Below are 17,536 nucleotides of genomic sequence, written 5' to 3'. Positions count from 1 at the left end.
CGGAATTTCCGAACGTCAAGAATGCGGTGACGTACACCACGTATGACAAGACTATAAAAGGGCAGTTCAATACCAATTCGCACTTTTTCAGACTCGTGGTTTCCAGATCGTATTTCTGGTGTTCAGTTTGTGCTTGTGGGTTTTTATCTGGTCTTCAGTGCATGCAGTGAGTTCCCATTGGTTTATTCAGTGTGTTCTTGTCCGTTTGTTACTGATTTTCAGGTCGATCTTCAGAGGCCTTGCTGTTCTTCAGTGCGTTCTGTTACTTCGTTCTGACCAGCCGACAGTTTTGAAGCCATGTTGCGTGTACGTACTCATCGTAGAGTTCATGCTGTGTGGGGGCTTGGTGTTGGAGTTCTTACTTTGACACAAGTCCAGTCCATGAACAGGGCGAGGAGGAGTTCATGGACCAAGAATTGGTTGCTCCAGCATGACCAATTCTATCACATGCCTTTGCTCCGTGAGATCCGTGAGAATAATCCTGACGATTTCAGGAACTTTCTCAGGATGACGGACCCCATTTTTCACCATTTGTTGGCTTTGCTGACCCCTTATATTAGCAGGCAGAATACCTGCATGAGGCAAGCCATGACTCCGGAGCAAAGGCTAGTCGCCACCCTGCGGTACTTTGGGACAAGGAGAAGCCTGCAGGACCTCAAGTTCTCGACAGGCATCTCCCCCCAGGCTCTGGGGATTATTATCCCAGAGACCTGTTCTGCCATCATCCAGGTCCTGCAGAAGGAGTATATTAAGGTAAGATTTTTATCCTTTAACATCACATTTTATTGTATTTAATGTTTGCTAATGTAATGTATTTCTTTCCTTATTCCCTAAATACCATGATTGTAATATGCTGTGAATGTCCCCTTTGTTCTCATGCATGCTGGTTTTATTTTACATTTTTTTTGTCCTTCATGCATATTTGCCTTCACTTACCTCCCCAGCATGCTCTCCTGGGCCTATATCCACCTTGTCTAGTCACTTAACAATGTATTTAGTCAGCTCCATAGTAGTGCTTTACCCTAAACACCCCCTAAAATGTGTAAAAATGTTTTTTGTGCTTTAAATTCTGGCAGAGCGCCAGAGCTTTTTTTTGGGTCCCAAAATCAATTGGAACCCTCCCTCCCCCAACCGCTAAGTCAGCTGATACCAACCCTCTATCTGCTAACTTTGCCAAACCCATACACACTATACCTACCTCTTTTGTGGATTTATGGATGAATTCCCTAAAGCATGTAGTGCAAGGGCATGCCTGAATACTTTCAAATGGTACTGTTTAAAGTTTTTGTATCCTATTAATATCTTGATAGGTAATAGCAGAATGTAAAAATGTGCTAAAATGTGTACAGTGTGTATTTATATCTTTGTATTATTACACTTCTTACCTGTCCAGTGGGCTGCCAATAGGGTAAGTAAGGAGGGGTTGGCCAAGGTAATCCACATTATTTAGGCATTCATCTCTCAATGAAGTGGTGAGGGTTACCTGTCCAAAACATCTCCCCCCCTAAAATTCATAAAATTGCCCATGAGAGGGGGGGAGGAATCTGATAGGTGGACCTTATACTTTTGTCTTTAAATACTCCCTAAAATAAATGTTATACTGATGTTGGCCAAGAATGTTTGTGTCTAATCTGCTTTCAATGTTTATGTGCAAAATGATTATTTTTTGTTTGACTCCACAGTTTCCTTCCAACCCACATGAATGGCAGACTGTGGCCTCCCACTTTGCCCAGCAGTGGGACTTTCTTAACTGCGTCGGGGCAATTGATGGGAAACACATCCACATAGTCCCACCACCCAACTCGGGGTCATACTATTACAACTAGAAGGGGTTCAATGGTATTGTGATGTTGGCAGTGGTGTCGGCTACTTACAAGTTCCTGTATGTGAACGTGGGGAAGAATGGCCAGATGTCGGATGGTGGAGTCATCACCCAGATGGAGTTCTACAGGCATCTCCAGAATGGCAGCTTGGGCTTGCCACCTCCAGAAGACAATTCGTCTTTGTTGCGGATGAAGCGTTTGCGCTGGGGGACCATCTTATGCGGCCATTCCCTATGAGGACCCTCACCCCGGACCAGAGGGTTTTTAATTACTGGCTGGCCAGAGCCAGAAGAGTGGTGGAGAACACGTTTGGAATAATGGCTAGCCAGTTCCGCCTATTTCTTACACCCATACACATGGCGGAATATAAACTGAATCACATCATCCTTTGTTGCTGTGTTCTGCACAAATTTTTAAGGAGAAATTCTTGGAACTATGCTGCCTCAGTTGGGCCTGAGGCAGGAATTAATATTAATGAACCAACCCTGACGACACTTGAAGCTGGCCATCCTGGCTTGCCCCCCCAGAGTGCCCGCGAGGTCCGTATAAGATACATGGAATACTTTGCAGGTAGTGGGGCCATCGATATGCCAGACAATGTCTGAGACATGTTTTAAATAAAAATATATTTTAAACTGAACAAATATTTGCTTTGATTTCCTGCTTGGCTTTCTTTTAGCTGTCTCCTCGGTTATCTTTTATTAATGGCCTAATTTTGTGGCCTTTTTCTTCAACAGTGCAAACGAAATTTCGTTGACACATGAGGTGACAATCTCTTCTTCGACTCACTATTAATTATTATGTTGTGGGTCTGCTACACACACACCTTGTTTTTTTGTGAATGTATGTAATGCATTACTGACAAAATAATAATAATTTTCAACACCATGCCCTAAATTTGTGGAGTCCTGAAAATGGCGTGATTGTGTAAAATTAGAAAGCACTGTTGGGTGTTATTTACTGAAGGAAAATACACTTTGCACTACAAGTGCACTTGAGACTGCACTGAAACTGCACTTGTAGTGCAAAGTGGATTTGCCTTTAGTTAATAACCCCCATTGTCACTGAAAACACCAACTTTACTCCAAAAAATGCTTTTGAGCATTGAAAGAAGAAGCTACACATTGTTGATTATCAATCTTTTTAATCAAAGCACAATCACATGTGCATTTCTAAAAGGTTTTTTTAACAAACCAACATGTTTGTTGTATACATTTTTTGTGTCACATTAAAATAAGTAGAAATTGCCTTTTAAGGTAAAACAGGCATGTTTAAAACCATAAAAAATACACAACTCTGGAACTTACAAAGTTCAGCTTTTCAAGAAAGTGAAGGGAATATCAGACATGAGTATTTATAAACTGTATTTGATATTGCGTTCAGCAGATAGGGTGATGTCACCCCTGGAAAAGCCAAATTTTGAAGATGCACACAAATTGCCTAATGTCAACATGTGCTAGCTGCCATCATGGAACGTATTTTGTGGGTGCAACCCCTTCCTCTCAGCTACTTTATTATTGAGTAAGGATGAGCTTCGAGTTCGAGTCGAACTCATGTTCATCTCGAATATTGGCTGTTCGCAAGTTTGCCGAACAGCGAACAATTTGGGGTGTTCGCGGCAAATTCGAATGCCGCAGAACACCCTTTAAAAGTCTATGGGAGAAATTAAAAGTGCTAATTTTAAAGGCTTATATGCAAGTTATTGTCATAAAAAGTGTTTGGGGACCCGGGTCCTGCCCCAGGGGACATGGATCAATACAAAAAAAAGTTTTAAAAACGGCCGTTTTTTCAGGGGCAGTGATTTTAATAATGCTTAAAGTCAAACAATAAAAGTGTAATATCCCTTTAAATTTCGTACCTGGGGGTGTCTATAGTATGCCTGTAAAGGGGCGCATGTTTCCTGTGTTTAGAATAGTCTGACAGCAAAATGACATTTCGAAGGAAAAATTCCATTTAAAACTACCCGCGGCTATTGCATTGCCGACAATACACATAGAAGTTCATTGATAAAAACAGCATGGGAATTCAACACAGGGAAACCCCGAACCAAAATAAAAAAAAAAAAATGACGTGGGAGTCCCCCTAAATTCCATACCAGGCCCTTCAGGTCTGGTATGGATATTAAGGGGAACCCCGGCCAAAATTTAAAAAAAAAAATGACGTGGGGTTCCCCCTAAATTCCATACCAGACCCTTCAGGTCTGGTATGGATTTTAAGGGGAACCCCGCGCCAAAAAAAAAAAAAAAAACGCGTGGGGTCCCCCCAAGAATCCATACCAGACCCTTATCTGAGCACGCAACCTGGCAGGCCGCAGGAAAAGAGGGGGGGACGAGAGTGCGGCCCCCCCCTCCTGAACCGTACCAGGCCACATGCCCTCAACATTGGGAGGGTGCTTTGGGGTAGCCCCCAAAACACCTTGTCCCCATGTTGATGAGGACAAGGGCCTCATCCCCACAACCCTGGCCGGTGGTTGTGGGGGTCTGCGGGAGGGGGGCTTATCGGAATCTGGAAGCCCCCTTTAACAAGGGAACCCCCAGATCCCGACCCCCCCCCTGTGTGAAATGGTAAGGGGGTACTTACCCCTACCATTTCACTAAAAAACTGTCAAAAATGTTAAAAATGACAAGAGACAGTTTTTGACAATTCCTTTATTTAAATGCTTCTTCTATCTTCCTTCATCTTCTTCTGGTTCTTCTGGCTCTTCTGGTTCTTCCTCCGGCGTTCTCGTCCAGCATCTCCTCCGCGGCATCTTCTATAGTTACATAGTAGGTGAGGTTGAAAAAAGACGCAAGTCCATCAAGTCCAACCTATGTGTGTGATTATGTGTCAGTATTACATTGTATATCCCTGTATGTTGCGGTCATTCAGGTGATTATCTAATAGTTTCTTGAAGCTATCAATGCTCCCCGCTGAGACCACCGCCTGTGGAAGGGAATTCCACATCCTTGCCGCTCTTACAGTAAAGAACCCTCTACGTAGTTTAAGATAAACCTCTTTTCTTCTAATTTTAATGAGTGGCCACGAGTCTTGTTAAACTCTCTTCTGCGAAAAAGTTTTATCCCTATTGTGGGGTCACCAGTACAGTATTTGTAAATTGAAATCATATCCCCTCTCAAGCGTATCTTCTCCAGAGAGAATAAGTTCAGTGCTCGCAACCTTTCCTCATAACTAAGATCCTCCGGACCCTTTATTAGCTTTGTTGCCCTTCTTTGTACTCGCTCCATTTCCAGTACATCCCTCCTGAGGACTGGTGCCCAGAACTGGACAGCATACTCCAGGTGCGGCCAGACCAGAGTCTTGTAGAGCGGGAGAATTATCGTTTTATCTCTGGAGTTGATCCCCCTTTTAATGCATGCCAATATTCTGTTTGCTTTATTAGCAGCAGCTTGGCATTGCATGCCATTGCTGAGCCTATCATCTACTAGGACCCCCAGGTCCTTTTCCATCCTAGATTCCCCCAGAGGTTCTCCCCCCAGTGTATAGATTGCATTCATATTTTTGATACCCAAATGCATTATTTTGCATTTTTCTACATTGAACCTCATTTGCCATGTAGTCGCCCACCCCATTAATTTGTTCAGGTCTTTTTGCAAGATTTCCACATCCTGCGGAGAAGTTATTGCCCTGCTTAGCTTAGTATCGTCTGCAAATACAGAGATTGAACTGTTTATCCCATCCTCCAGGTCATTTATGAACAAATTAAATAGGATTGGTCCCAGCACTGAACCCTGGGGAACCCCACTACCCACCCCTGACCATTCTGAGTACTCCCCATTTATCACCACCCTCTGAACACGCCCTTGTAGCCAGTTTTCAATCCATGTACTCACCCTATGGTCCATGCCAACGCACCTTATTTTGTACAGTTTATGGGGAACTGTGTCAAATGCTTTTGCAAAATCCAGATACACCACGTCTACGGGCCTTCCTTTATCTAGATGGCAACTCACCTCCTCATAGAAGGTTAATAGATTGGTTTGGCAAGAACGATTCTTCATGAATCCATGCTGATTACTGCTAATTATATCATTCTTATTACTAAAATCTTGTATATAGTCCCTTATCATCCCCTCCAAGAGTTTACATACTATTGATGTTAGGCTAACTGGTCTGTAATTCCCAGGGATGTTTTTTGGGCCCTTTTTAAATATTGGTGCTACATTGGCTTTTCTCCAATCAGCTGGTACCATTCCAGTCAATAGACTGTCTGTAAAAATTAGGAACAACGGTCTGGCAATCACCTGACTGAGTTCCCTAAGTACCCTCGGATGCAAGCCATCTGGTCCCGGTGATTTATTAATGTTAAGTTTCTCAAGTCTAATTTTAATTCCGTCCTCTGTTAACCATGTAGGTGCTTCCTGTGTTGTGTCATGAGGATAAACACTGCAGTTTTGGTTACTGAAGCCCCCCGATTCACTCGTGAAGACTGAGGAGAAGAATAAATTCAATACCTTTGCCATCTCCCCATCCTTTGTAACCAGATGTCCTTCCTCATTCTTTATGGGGCCAATATGGTCTGTCCTCCCTTTTTTACTGTTTACATACTTAAAGAATTTCTTGGGATTTTTTTGCTCTCCTCCGCTATGTGTCTTTCATGTTCTATCTTAGCCGTCCTAATTGCACCCTTACATTTCTTATTGCATTCTTTATAAAGTCTGAATGCTGAGGATGATCCCTCAACCCTGTATTTTTTGAAGGCCTTCTCCTTTGCTTTTATATGCATTTTTACATTGGAGTTAAGCCATCCAGGATTTTTGTTTGCTCTTTTAAATTTATTACCCAATGGGATACATTGGCTAATGCCCTTATTTAATATGCTCTTAAAGCAAACCCATCTCTCCTCCGTATTCTTTGTTCCTAATATTTTATCCCAATTTATGCCTTTAGCAAGGTTTGTAGTTTAGGGAAGTTGGCTCTTTTGAAATTCAGTGTCTTTGTGTTCCCTTCATGTTTCCTATTTGTGTGATTTATACTGAAACTAATTGACCTGTGATCGCTGTTACCTAAATTGCCCCGTATTTCCACATCTGTGATCAGGTCTGTATTGTTGGTAATCAGTAGATCTAGTAATGTTTTATTTCTAGTTGGTGCGTCTACCATCTGACCCATAAAATTGTCCTGCAAGACATTAAGGAACTGGCGAGCCTTAGATGAATGCGCGGTTCCCTCCGCCCAGTCTATGTCTGGATAATTAAAATCCCCCATTATGATAACACTTCCCATCCTTGCTGCTAATCCAATTTGTGATAGGAGATCCGTCTCCACTTCCTCCCTCAGGTTAGGGGGCCTATAACATACTCCCAGTATTATTTTCCCCTTAGCTTCATCCCTTTGGAGCTCTACCCATAAAGATTCCACCTCCTCCCTAGCTCCCTCAGTGATGTCATCTCTCACATTCACTTGTACATTATTCTTGATATATAGGCATACCCCTCCCCCTTTTTTACCCTCTCTATCCTTGCGGTATAGGGTATACCCTTGAATGTTTGCCAGCCAATCATGAGAGCTGTTGAACCAGGTCTCTGAAATTCCCACAAAATCCAAATCCTCCTTGTACAGCAGTATCTCTAGTTCACCCATCTTGTCCGCCATGCTCCTGGCATTAGTGAACATGCCACATAGTTTAGACCGGTCGCATATTGTCCTCATATTGGGTGTTTCAAGATTGCAACTAGGACTTGCTACTATACTCACCTTGTGTTTTTGTCCTTTGGTTAACCTACCACTAATGCCCCCAATACTACCCTCTGGAATATCTTCCGCGCTGGCTATCACTGTCTCTGGACCCTCCCCCCCATCGCCTAGTTTAAAAACCCCTCTAACTTTTTGGCCATCTTCATTCCCAGCAGATCTGCACCCTCCTCATTTAGGTGCAGTCCGTCCCTTCTATAGTACCGGTTACCGACTGAGAAGTCGGCCCAGTCCTCCAGGAACCCAAACCCCTCCTTACTACACCAGCTCCTCAGCCACTTGTTTACTTCCCTAATCTCCCTCTGCCTTTCTGGTGTGGCTCGATGTACCGGTAGTATTCCTGAGAACACTACCTTGGAGATCCTTTTCCTCAATTTAGCACCTAAATCCCTAAAATCGTTCTTTAGGACACTCCATCTGCCTCTGACTTTGTCATTGGTGCCAACGTGCACCATGACAGCCGGGTCTTCCCCAGCCCCTCCCAGTAATCTGTCCACAAGATCCGTGATGTGCCGAACCCGAGCGCCTGGTAGACAACATACTGTTCGGCGCTTCAGGTCTTGGTTACAGATTGCCCTCTCTGTCCTTCTAAGAATTGAGTCCCCTACCACCAGAATCTGTCTTTCCTTTCCCTTTGCTGCCCCCCCACTCTCACTGGAGGAGTTCTTCCCCTGACAGCTAGGAGAGTCCCTCATCTCCAGCAGTGCTGGTCCCTGACTGGTTTCACCAATGTCACTCAATGGAGCGTACTTATTGGGATGCTCCAGTCCTGGATCGGCCTCTCTGGCACTTCCCCCTCTACCCCTCCTGACTGTCACCCATCTACTCTTTGCTAGTGTCTGCACCTCTTTGTCTCCACCCGCCTCTGTGCTGGCCCCTGCCGGCACCTGCTCACCTTTAGTATGGAGGGACTTCTCAGTGCTGACAGTTGCTTCCCTAGATTCAGAACCTGGGCTTCCAGGGAAACAATGTGCTTACATTTTGCACAGCAGTATTCGCCCTCGATCGGATGATCAAGGAACGCATACCTGCGGCAAGATGTACAAAGAGTCGCCTCTCCACACCCGCCAGGCATCGTACCTATTGAATATAGTGAGGATTTGGGGATTTTACCCTGTCCAAATTACCTAACAGCTAGCTTCCTGGCACTAATACTCAAGACAATACACAGGTACACAACAAGACAATACACAGGTACACAACAAGACAATACACAGGTACACAACAAGACAATACACAGGTACTCACAGACCTACGTGCACTCGCAATACACAAGTATACAGTACACAATACACAAGTACTAACGATCCACACACACTACTCAGACAACACTCAGATACTCACACTACACAGGTACTATGACCCCTGTTATAACCTCCTGTTTTAAACTCTGTTTTTTTAACTCCCACTTATTCCAGCTCCACTTACACCAAGTTCCACAGCTTCAGACTGAGCATGCTCAGACTGAGTCCTACAACCAGTTAAATAGGCACCTGTGAGCAATAACCACACCCCCTAATTGATGGAACCAGAGGAAAAAAAAAAAAAAGCTATTTAAAAAGTGACAGCAAAAGGCAAATTAAAAACTAAAAGGAAAAGCCCCAAAAATGCAACCCAGTAAACAAACAGCAAACAAACAGCAAACAAACAGCAAACAGCAAACAAACAGCAAACAGCAAACAAACAGTAAACAAACAGCAAACAGCAAACAAACAGCAAACAAACAGCAAGACTTGTACACTCTAACTCTGTTTTTTTAACTCCCACTTATTCCAGCTCCACTTACACCAAGTTCCACAGCTTCAGACTGAGCACGCTCAGATTGAGTCTTACAACCAGTTAAATAGGCACCTGTGAGCAATTAACCACACCCCTTAATTGATGGAACCAGAGGAAAAAAAAAAAAAAAGCTATTTAAAAAGTGACAGCAAAAGGCAAATTAAAAACTAAAAGGAAAAGCCCCAAAAATGCAACCCAGTAAACAAACAGCAAACAGCAAACAAACAGCAAACAGCAAACAGCAAACAAACAGCAAACAGCAAACAAACAGCAAGCAAACAGCAAACAAACAGCAAACAAACAGCAAACAGCAAGACTTGTACACTCTAACTCTGTTTTTTTAACTCCCACTTATTCCAGCTCCACTTACACCAAGTTCCACAGCTTCTTCTCCTCGGGCCGCTCCGCACCCATGGCATGGGGGGAGGCTCTCGCTCTTCTCTTCATCTTCTTCTTCATCCTCTTCTCTTCTTCTCTTCTTCATTTTCTTCTCCAGGCCGCTCCGCATCCATGCTGGCATGGAGGGAGGCTCCCGCTGTGTGACGGTGTCTCCTCGTCGGACGGTTCTTAAATAACCTAGGGCAGGGCCACCCGGTGACCCCGCCCCCTCTGACGCACGGCACATGACGGGACTTCCCTGTGGCATTCCCCGTGACGTCACAGGGAAGTCCCATCAAGTCACCGTGCGCCAGAGGGGGGCGGGGTCACGGGTGGCCCCACCCCCCATTATTTAAGAACCGTCAGACAAGGAGACTCCTGACATTAGGGTTTGTCTTGTGTTGTGTCTTGCAGAGAAAATTAATCTAGTCAATGATCATGACTTTATGCCAATCTTCAGGGAGCTGCCCTGTCTGTGGCAGGTATACCACCCACATTATAAGAATAAAACAAAGAGGAAGGCAGCGCTGGATCAATTGCTGGAATCTGTGAAGCCGGTGATCCCCACGGCAGAGATCCCCTCTTTGAAGGCCCTAATTGGTGGCACGAGGAGCACTTATCTTAGGGAGCGCAAGAAGGTCCAGGGTTTCCAGAGATCAGGAGCAGCAGATGACATTATGTCCCCGGGCTGTGGTACTATGACAGACTGCATTTTCTGGCAGGCTAGACTGAACCCAGGCCAGCATTCTCCAGTCTTCCTTCCACACTTCCCCCCCCCAGCTGAGGCTTCAGATGCCCAACCTGGGCCTTCCAGGTAGCAACATGTGGAGGAGCCCAGCTTGAACCAGGTATAGCATTCTTCTAAATATTTCTGTTTGTCAAATTAATGATGTTAAATATATATTAGTTTGGATTACTAATTTCTGATTTCACAAAGTGTTTTACATATCAATAGACAGTAGTGGCCACAAATGATTGTGACAAGAATGAAAAATGCTGGGGTCAGAATGATAGTCTTTTCTATTTATTGACATTCAATTTGCAACAGTCATGAGATGAAAATTGTGTGTGATTGATGGACAAAAAACTTAAACGATGTCCCTTTTTCATACACAGGAAAGCCTTAGCCAGGAGGTGGCGGGGGTAAGTGACAGCCAGGAGGTGGCCGGGCCCAGTAGCCTGCCCGATACCCAGGTCCCTCCACTCCGCCTTCAATCAAACAGTGACAGGAAAAGGAGTAACGTGGAGGAGGCAGCAATTGGCCTATTTATGAAGGCTACTGTGGCCCTCAGAACCCCCCACACTGTTCAAGAGGACTTTGCATACATTACAGCCTGCAAAATGCTGGAAATGGAGGAGGGCCAACACCTAATATGTGAGGAAGTGATGTAACAAGCCCTAAATAAGGGGTTGAGGGGCCATCTTACAAGCCAAAGCCACGTTTGTGAGTTGAACTATGGTCCTCCTCCTCCTGCCACATCTCCAACACCAGAGCCACAGCCTGGAAGGAAGCGTCTGAGGAAGACCAGAGAGTGATGACCTGGGTTCAGTCTGGTCTGACAAAAGATGCAGGCTCTTGTATGACCACAGCCTGGGGACATGTATGTCATCTGCTGCTGTTCATGATCTCTTGGACTTCTGGACCAGATTGTACTCCCTTATATATGGACTCCTCAGGCCACCAATTTTGCATTAAAATAGTTGATGTGTGCCCTGGGGGCCAAAGGCTTCGCCAATTTCAGCAGTTTCTCCAGCGTTGCCTTTCCTCTTTCTTTGGTTATGACCCCTTAATAAAGGTACTTTTTTTTCAATTATACTCGCCTATGTGTGTTTTCCTTCAAAAAGGACAGTTTTTTTGTGAGGAGGCAGGTACATTACAAAAATACAATGTGAAATTAACAAGAGACACCAACACCAACCAACCTCCTTGAGATTAAACAATACAAGATAATAATGGTATTGTGGTAACTTGACACACAAAACACACCCAAAACTATTCTGGAGTTCCAAAAAAACAAAAAAACAGGAGATCAGAATTTAAAAAAATAAAAACAAATAATACAAAATCTAAAAACATTAAAAAGAAAAAAAATTTCAGGAGATGTGATAAATAAAAATATTATATTCATGAAATCACGATAAATAATAAAGAAGGAAGTTTGTGAGAAGTCTGTGTGAATATGAGCAGCAAAACAACTTCATTCTTCTAGCATTATAAAGAAGAAGAGAGTGCGCTGCATTAAACAATTGAAACATTGCAGCGTGACGAAAGTGCTATATCCATTCTCTCTTTCTCTCTCTCTCTCCCTCTCTCTCTCTCTCTCTCTCCCATTCTCTCTCTCGTTCTCTCTTATTCTCTCTCTCTCTCGTTCTCTCTCATTCTCTTTATCTCCCTCTCTCATGCTCTCTCTCTCTCCCTCTCTGTCTCATTCTCTCTCTCATTCTCTCTCTCTCTCTCTCTCTCTCTCTCATTCTCTCTCTCGTTCTTTCATTCTCTCCCTCTCCTTCTCTCCCTCTCTCTCTCTCTCTCTCTCTCTCTCTTGTTCTCTCATTCTCTCTCATTCTCTCATTCTCTCTCGTTCTCTCATTCTCTCTCTCTCTCATTCTCTCTCTCGTTCTTTCATTCTCTCTCTCTCTCTCGTTCTCTCATTCTCTCTCGTTCTCTCATTCTCTCTCGTACTCTCTCTCTCTCATTCTCTCTCTTTCATTCTCTCTCTCTCGTTCTCTCTCTCGTTCTTTAATATAGCTGGGTTTTATATTTAGATATAATTGTATTATTTTATGTTTATGACAACTCCTGCACAGATTATTAGTTTAAGCCGTTGTGTCCCTTCTTATACTGAGATACTCATACAAATTTGGCTTTCCCTGAGGGCCACAGCTGGAGACACCCCCACTCCTAACAATGGAGGTTGACTTCCATAAACATGGTCATTGTGATGGAAACAGTATCGGCAGTCACACCTTAGCCAGGTATTCTACCTCCACTTTAACATATAAATTCACAAGCCCATCACCATTGAGATGATTAGTTCTGTCTTGGGTGTGAATGTTCTCTCTAAATTCTGCATATAGATAGACATTGCCAATGTATGAGCAAAATGAAAGTGTATTTTAGTGAATAACATAATCCCAGTTGTAGTATTACATTTTCCCCAAATTTTTATATAGTTACTGTTTTTTATTTTTCAATAATTTTCAGTGCTTATTATAGAGGCCATCTCAATGCAGTAGGCTTCCCTGATGAACAACAGGTGACATAAAGTCCGGGAGAAGAAGGCAATATAATAACTGGGATATAACGGGCATCACAACACTAGAGCAGGGAACTGTGTGAGCTAAGTCTGCCGTAATATATAAATATGATGTACATACTTGCACATTATGGCAAGAACACTGGGGAACCCTTATGCTTAGGTCCAGTTCAAGCTGAGCATTTTCATTTATACATCTAAATCTTAAAAAGACCCAGAAAGATTATCTAGACCATCCTTTCTCAACCTTTTGAACATGGAAGAACCCTTCAAATAACTTTCAGGTCACAGAAAACCCAACTAAGGGTGACTCACAGCACTTAAGCTGCGGTTACCAGCGGGACTTAGGCGAATTTTCGTCCGAACCACTACCGACAGGTTATGGGCCCAGTGACCTTAGATGAGTCCCCTCTTTCCCGGGGTGGTATTCCGGGTTCAATCGGAGAGAAACTTCCACACGGTGGCTCGCAGGAGGGTCGGTCCACCCGGATCTGGTGTCTAAAATCCACCGGTAGCGACCTGCCAAATTTGGGGTCTCTAGCTCAAAGTATGGGGGAGATAGGGTCCTCCAAAGTTGACCGACCCATGGTGGCCACCGCGGCCGAGGGGGTAGCGAGTGACCGCTAGATCGGAAACGGTCCCTTGGTGCCCCATGGCCGGCCTGAATTTTTTGGTTTACCGGTCAATATCTCCGGGACCGTAGGTCACAGGAACTTCAAACTTGGTACTTGGGGGTTTCTAGAGCCCCCCTAGGTGCAGGCCAAATTTGGGGTCTCTGGAACCAAAGGCGGCCGAAATCACTTTTCTGGAAATCACCTTGTAGCCTTTGTGTCAACCTAACTTTCAATCTCAAGTGATTTTTTTGGCTCCAAGAAAGTAAACTTCCGAACCGTTTGAGCTAGGGGTCCAATTTTTGGATATGTTGTAGACCTAGATCCCATGAGTGTGCACCCCAAATTTGGGGTTCGTAGACCCAAGGGGGCCGGAGATACGAGCCCTCAAAGTGCTCCGACCGGGACCCGCCAGAGCCTAAGTCCGAAATTCTCGGGTAGCAGAACCGGTTTTTCCGCCCTAGGGGTGCCGTCTTTGGAAGACGGTTACGGCCCAACCGTAGGGTCTAGGAAATTTGGACCACATGTAGTGCACCATCTCCCCTATAAGTGTGCCCAGTTTGGCATGTACAACCCCAACGGCCGAAGAAATAGGAGGCCCCAAAGTTGAGTGACTTTCCCATAGACTCCAATGTTAAATCGCGGTTTCTCTCGGTTCCACTTTTCGGGGTGCCAGCGGGCCGCTATCAGTTCCCTGGACCCCAAACTTGGCCAGTGAGTACCTGAAGTGTTTCCCCACAACCTCCCGGTGTCGGTGTATTTTTAAGACCCATAGCACCGGAGAGCGACGCGTGCATCTTTGCCCGCGGTCTGTGAAGCGGCTATTGACCCCCGAAAGTCGAGGGGGGTCTCATTCTACTGGAAAGCGATGAAATATTCTTTTGAACCCTACCGGGGCCTTCCCCGGTGAACCGAGCCCGAGCTATACCATTTCAAAGTGGCATTTTCCGGTTACCGGAAGGTTCCGGTGGGGATACCGGGCCCCAAATCGGTGTGGGGGTACCCAGAGAGTAAATCTACAACACCCCCAAGTTTGGTAATTTTGTGACCTAGGGTCCGGGAGCACCGGTACCGGGAAGACGGTCAACATTGTGGCCCCGGTAACTCCCAGGTAAAACACCCCCGAACCTCCAAATTTTTTGGAGGTGTAGCTGTGCTATCTGGGAAGAAGGGGTGCAAGTTTGGTTCCCCTAGCCCATTCGGTCTTCGAATGGTTAAGCGATAAGTGAAAAGAGCCCCAAAATCGCCTCATTTCCCCATAGACTTCCATGTTAAGCGAGCGGGCTACTTTGGGGAACCAGTACCGGCCGTCCACGTGTAGCCGTGGAGCTCCCCTACAAGTGTGCCGAGTTTGGGGGGATTCGACTCGGTGGATCCCCGGATACTGGAGGCCAAAGTTGCCCCAATATATGCGCCCTTTTCCCCAGGCGCCAAACCGACGCGAGGGGCCCACTTTGGGGAGTCGGTACCAGGCGGCCTTAGGTTCCCTGGACCCGAAATTTCTTCCACGTGTAGCCCTGGGACTGCACTACAAACCGTGTCCAGCTTGGCGTGAAAAGCGGGAAGACGGTCATTTTTATGGGGCCCACAATGTGGGCACTCGGGCGTCCACAGAGTGTGGACTTAGTCGTTTTTCTTCCCCGAGCTGCTCTGGGGAAGCAAAATCGGTTTTTCCGCCCTAGGGGTGCCGTCTTTGGAAGACGGTTACGGGGCAACCTTAAGGTTTAGGAACCCCAAATTTGGACCACTGGTAGATCATCGCTTCCTCTATCTGTGTGCCAAGTTTGGTGTTCCTAACCCCAACAGCCGGTGGGGGTACCGGGCCCCAAATCAGTGTGGGGGTACCCAGAGTGAATCTACAACACCCCCAATTTTGGTAATTTTGTGACCTAGGGTCCGGGAGCACCGGTACCGAGAAGACGGTCAACATTGTGGCCCCGGTAAGTCCCCGGTAAAGCACCCCCGAACCTCCAAATTTTTTGGAGGTGTAGCTGTGCTATCTGGGAAGAAGGGGTGCAAGTTTGGTGCCTCTAGCCCATTCGGTCTTCGAACGGTTAAGCGATAAGTGAAAAGAGCCCCAAATTCGCCTCATTTCCCCATAGACTTCCATGTTAAGCGAGCGGTCTATTTGGGGTGTCGGTACCGGCCGTCCTTCGGGTCCCTGGACCCGAAATTTCTTCCACGTGTAGCCGTGGAGCTCCCCTACAAGTGTGCCAAGTTTGGGGGGATTCGACTTGGTGGATCCCCGGATACCGGAGGCCAAAGTTGCCCCCATATCTTCGCCACTTTCCCCCAGGCGCCAAAATGACGCGAGTGGTCAACTTTGCGTCGTCGGTACCGGCCGGCCTTAGGTTCCCTGGACCCGAAATTTCTTCCACGTGTAGCCATCAGTCTTCCGCACAACTGTGCCAAATTTGGGGGGCTTTCACCGTAAGGGTCCCCGGATACAGGTGCTCAAAGTAGGCCCCTCGTCGCACCAAGCTGACCAGAAACCCTTCCCTGGTGGGGCCCCCACCCCCCTACCCCCCCTCCCCCGCCCTACCAAAATTTTTTCACAGTCTCCCCCGACCCTGAGACACCCCCCCGCAGCAAGTCCCCCCAGCTTAATAGTCGTTGGCCAGCTTGGGGGGAAAAGTGGGGACTTAGTCATTTTTTCACCCCAAAAAAGTGGGGACTTAGTCTTTTTTTTGAAGATTTTCGTACTTGGAAGGTATTTGACGAACAGACGGTGGGGACTTAGTCTTTTTTTCGCCAATTTTCATACTTAGTCATTTTTTCACGCCAAAAAAAGAACCGGCAGCACATGTGTTGAAGAGTCACCCTGCCTATAATTACTTATGTAAGATTTATTATTTCTGCTGGTCATTACATCAGTGTGATGATCAGGCTAAATAATTATCCCTAGATTTCTTGTCAGTGGAAATAATCTCTCCTTACCAATAGCTAAAAAGATCATTGATGTGAGTATGAACTCATCAAGGAGGCAGAAAATGCTCCTTGCTCAATAAACCTTTAGCAACCTCTGGAAGAATCTTATGCCGCGTACACACGACCAGACTTTCTGGCAAACTAGGTCTGACGGTCTTCCCGACAGACTTTCAGCAGTGGTCCAATGGACTTTCCGAAGGAACGGACTTGGCCACACACAAACGGACTAAGTCCGGTCGAAAGTCCGTTCGTTTTGTACATGATGACTTAAACGAGACAAAAAAAGGTAGTTCAATAGCCAGTAGCCAATAGCTTCCCTTGCATCGTATTTGTTCCGTTGGACCAGCACACAGACGAACGGTTGTCCCGATTTTTAGTCCGTCGGACTTGAGTCCGTCGGACAGATTTGAAACATGTTCTATTTCTAGGTCCATCGGAATTTTTTCCTCAAAAAATTATCGGACTAGCCCACACATGATCGGATTGTCCGATGGACTAATCCCGTAGGACCTAGTTTGCCAGAAAGTCCGGGAGTGTGTACGCAGCATTAGGGATCCATTTTGGAAGGTATTTGCTGTGCGAGCCAAAGATTTGTCTTCAAACTTGGTTTGTCGTTCACTGAGAACATCATGTAAGTATGATATTTTCCATTACTTGATATACACATGGATTGTTCTAGGTCATTGACTCACCAGGTAATGAAGAAATGATCAAGATGTTTGGAGAAGAATCTCTAGAAATAAGCCCAGACATGGCAGCTCCAATAGTCCAATCCTGGTAGGTCCTTTTAATTCTCAGGCACTCACTTTTCAAGCTGAATTAATTTTTATGCTCAAATAAATGTTATTTTAAATAAATTCCTTTTTAAAATGAACCTATTGGTTTACAATGTTACTGGAAATAAGACATAATGATATAAAAGAACAGCCATGTTACAATGAGATGTTTTTTCTTAATAAATTATCTGGTTAGTATTCACTTTTCATTATTCTAAAATTCCAAGTTATTCCGAAAAAAAATATAAAATAAAACAAATTTTCCATTCTATAGTTAATATGGTGGAAAGTTTCAT

The sequence above is a fragment of the Aquarana catesbeiana genome, linkage group LG01 (genome assembly GCF_042186555.1).
Source record: "Aquarana catesbeiana isolate 2022-GZ linkage group LG01, ASM4218655v1, whole genome shotgun sequence".
NCBI classification, from domain to species: domain Eukaryota; kingdom Metazoa; phylum Chordata; class Amphibia; order Anura; family Ranidae; genus Aquarana; species Aquarana catesbeiana.
This window is presented reverse-complemented; position numbering follows the sequence as displayed.